The sequence below is a fragment of the Pangasianodon hypophthalmus genome, chromosome 8 (genome assembly GCF_027358585.1).
Source record: "Pangasianodon hypophthalmus isolate fPanHyp1 chromosome 8, fPanHyp1.pri, whole genome shotgun sequence".
Lineage (NCBI taxonomy): Eukaryota > Metazoa > Chordata > Actinopteri > Siluriformes > Pangasiidae > Pangasianodon > Pangasianodon hypophthalmus.
The window spans coordinates 430,826-435,124 of record NC_069717.1 but is presented as its reverse complement, the minus strand read 5'-3'; the positions used below and the strand labels follow the sequence as shown (position 1 = coordinate 435,124).

Sequence of the window (4,299 nt, the reverse complement as noted above, 5' to 3'; positions counted from 1 at the left end):
ACTATATTACAGTTTATAAAAATAATAAAAAATAAATATTAAATATTTTAAAGTAGATAATATTTATAATGTTTAATACATTTTTTAAATAAAACAATCATACTAAACGTCTTAAGAAGCTCAGAAATCTAAAATCAAGGCATTTGAGCGGGTTAAAGCTGCGGCCGAAGCTGAGGCGAGGTCACAGTGTGAGGAACGTCCTATTGAAATGCTAATGTGGTCATAAAGAGCGTTTGAGAATAAAAGAGGAACTCGACAGGGATTCTTGTGGAGCTCAGATTCCTGACTGAGTAACGGCGCTCTGGATTACGAGAACCACACAGTTATACAAAAATAACAGCGTGAAGAACCGCCGATATGGAAAATTAAAGTCACAGTGAACGCAGCTTGTGGAATATTTTACTGTTCAGAAGTAAGTGCCAAAAATTTTCTGCTTAATTTTTATAGCTGATGTCACTAAATGTTTTAATGTTGATTAAAAGTTTCTGTTATCTGTCGGTTGTTTTAGAAATCTGGAATTCATATAAAAATAATTTTCTATAACAGCAGCTCTGACAGTAGCGCAGGTTTATATTAATGCGCTTGTTCCAATACGTTATCGTTTCTATAGTAACAGCTCATTCACAGGGACTGGCACATAAACAGATTTAAAAAACATTGATGTGTAAGGAGATGTTTATTAAACATTTGTGGAAGGAGTTTCCAGTGTCAGCGCTTTGTAACAGTCAGAGATGATGCTGTAACTTTAAGTTTTCTGACGTCTTCAGGACAGAGGAGTTTAAGCTACTTTGCGGTTTCTCACTAACATGCGGAACAAGCTGCATTTATTTCTCTTATTAACTTGAAGTGAGAGAATAAAGAGGCTGGTGAGGGAACGAGTGTTTATAGCTGCTATAACGTAAGCGACAACAAGAACTAACTCGTTTCATTGAATGTAACTATAAATGGATAAAAAGTATGACATGTCATTGTTTAATAAATTTAAAAATTGTAATTGTTGGTAAATTGCTGTGGTGTAAGAGGAATAAAACACTCTGGGACGTGCTGTTATAGAAATATAATATAATTTAACCTCAGTGTGGTAGCAGTAACTCCACTTTATCACACTAACCCACTGTTGATTATTTTCCTCTAACAGCAGCACACAGTGTTTATTTTTGTTACTGCAGTATTTAATGTCCCTCGCTATTGTCAGTGAATGTAACTCTTACACTCGGTGTATTTTTAGATGTTTTTGGGATGTGAAGGAAAACAGTAATAGAAAGTTTCCCTCTTGAGGCAGATGTAGTTCACGTGTGTGTGTGTGTGTGTGGTGTGTGTGTGTCTGTGTGTGTGTGTGTGTGTGTGTGTGTGTGTTGGTCTCTCTGACTCACTAAGACACACCCAGACTCTTATTCACTCGCGACTCATTGTGTGTTCGTTGCTGCTCGGTCTCCACTCAGGAACACTCAGTTCCTCTGATTTCAGGTTGCCGTGGTTACCGTGTGTGTGTGTGAGAGTGTGTATGAGTGGAATATCGTGACTTGGAGTGAGGGCAACACCTGGTCTTCAGGTGTGATTCCTCTCAGGTGAATCGGATTTTTCTCTGCGTGTGTGTGTGTGTGTGTATAAACATCCAGATTAATTTGCTAAATTAAAAAAATTATTAAATTAATTCTAAGAGGATTAAAATGCAGAGTTTATAAACTTTGAATTGTGCTTATTTTACACATCATAATACTTTTCTGCTCAGAAGCTCCAATGATAACATCTCAGTTTCGCGCCACGCAGCTAGCTTTATTTAACAACGTTTAGCCCCTAAACTGTTTATTTAAATCCCCGTTAACTAACTCTAGGTGCGTTTTCTTCCACCAAATTCCACCAACTGAAAACACAGCAATCAGAATGGACTGAAAATATGTACATATGTAGGCAGATACGAAAAGGAGGAGCACTGTGTCATGTTTTGGGTTTTTTTTGCTAGAAAGCATGCCAGAAATGTTTACAGAGTGCCTGGTTGAGGATCTGAGATCCTGCAGAGAACAAACGGTTGCACATGGGGAATGTTTTCGCTTTCATGTGGACAGAAGCTCAAACAAGGGACATGTTCATTACTGAGAAGTTCTGCTTAAGTGTAAAGTGTCAAAATCTTACTCAGTTAAAAGTAAAGTGTCCACTTTTACTTGCTACTTTTAAATGTAACTATTAAAACATTTTTTTTAAACTTGAAATGTTTTTACTCGTGAAATTTCATTAATGTCATGTTTTCATGTGAAAAATATTTTTTTTTAAATCACGTTTCTAGAACTAGGATTATTTTGTTTTACAGATAGAAGAGGAAGTGGTTTTATTTTGAGTGCTTTAAAGTAAGAGTAAAGAGTAAAAAAGTAAAGTATAAATACTCTTAAAATAATACTTAAGTATAGAAATAAAGCACAATTACTCCTGCATGAACATTAACATGACCGTCTGGCACTGTGAGAATTATTTACAGCGTTCACTCGCTTCACTCATCCTTAGTAACTGCCTGGTCAGGGTCATGGTGCTTTACATTACAATACTAGTTTGTTTATGTTTAAAAAACAGAAACAAATAAATTCATTAGATCATATGGTGGGCAAGTCCGAACAAAAATAACTGCACAAGAAACATTCCCACACACATCTATTACTGAGAGCGATGATGAACTGGAGTGATGTAGCTGAAGTTGAGGAACTTTCCGAGCCAGAATTTACACACTGTGCTCACGCTGCTCACGTTTCTACTGCTGGGGCGTTTACAGTGTTTCTGGGGAAGTTTATTCCATGTTATATTACAGTTTATTCCGTGTCCACTTTGGATTTAAATCCACATACAGATTGTAAGAACATTCTGGAAATTGTGAGCTCCATGAAGATAACCTGTTTAGTATTCTCAGATGGCAACACCATGTCCAGCCTCTGGGACATTGCCTCTCATTTTTGGGAGCCTACGCTGCCTTCAACTTACAGCTCCAAATCTTGTGTGGTGGTCTGCGATGGCCTCGTGAACTTGGTCATGCTACCACCTTGTTATAATGTTGTTTACTCTCTGGCTTGCACCATTCTACAGACCTTGCTGCCACATCTCAGCCATCCTGCTGACTTGCATTTCCTCAACAGCTTCACGTAGTCCCTCTAGAACCACATGGATCACCATCTGGTGCCTTGTCCAGCCATACCTCTTGTTCCATTTTCCACTGCCTGTTGTGCCTCCACTTTCTCCCTGTCTTCTCTTTGAGACTAGCTTCGGCACCCTACAGGTGACCATACTCATGTTACTGGAGCACCTCTCTGCTCTGGGTGCTGCTGTTGGGGAGTTTCAGATGATTCTACCATGCATCTCAATGCTGCAAAGGCATCAAGGTAGTCTAAGACACTTGCAAAGGAAGATTTTGAGGAGATTCTTAGACCAAAGCTGTTGTAGTGAATTATATAGACCGTAGACTTCCTTGGGACATGGTGCTGATCCAGGGCTACTGGAAACTTGTAGGATGTGGAACCATCAGGTCCATAAGGTACAGAAACAGCACAACTAGGTCTGACTTGGGTGACCACAAGAGCATGTCCCAGATACCTTCAGAAGCTCTCAGATGTTTGGCTACACTAGTGATTCTGGAATTAGAGGGATGGGACTGACATGACATCCCTGAGTCCGAAATGTGTCCTAGAGGAGACTAGAGGAATAAATTAAGGGAAAATAAGTCAGGAGAATGGTTGGGATGTGGTAGCAAAGCATCTGGACAAAACTGGAGCAAGTGGTAAAGAAGAAGGTCACATGGACCAAGGTGTGGAAAGCAGAACCTCAACAATTTAGGTTTATTTTCCAGGCAGTATACAACATCCTAACAAGCTGGTGGCATGACCAAGTCCAAGAGAACATAACAGACACACAATACTGGGAGCTACAAGTTGACCTTGGGAAGCAGTAAGGTCTGCAAGGCCTCACCTGAAGATCCACCAGGCCAGGATGAAATGCATGCAGGGGCTGCACATGAGCCAAAGGAGGAACCTGGGCCAGGACGCACAGTGCCAAGAACCTCCAAGCAATACAAGCTTCAGAACTTCTGCAGTGACTGCAGTTTGATGGAGATGCCAGTTCAGTTCTGGAACTTGACGACCATCTCCGAACTTATGAGCACCATCATCACTACACTAGTGTCCCATTTGGTGTGGGTTATAAGACCGTAGAGAATACAATAATAAATGTAGCCAGTTTTTTTTAAATTAAAAAATGGTTGCTTCTTCAAGGGTTCTTTGGATAAATAAGTGTTCTTAGCTTTCAGAAGAAGGTTCTGTTTGG

At 39.7% G+C, this 4,299-nt stretch overlaps 1 protein-coding gene across 1 annotated transcript in view; it reads left to right on the top strand.

Annotated features, from left to right (window-relative positions):
• Positions 1-265: 265 nt before the first annotated feature.
• The window catches only part of itgb4 (integrin, beta 4), a 38,491-nt gene continuing 34,457 nt past the window's right edge, over positions 266-4,299 (top strand). The window contains exon 1 of the mRNA XM_053236132.1: positions 266-412. The gene's annotated coding sequence lies outside the window, so the exon portion shown is untranslated. The remainder of the gene's footprint in view (positions 413-4,299) is intronic.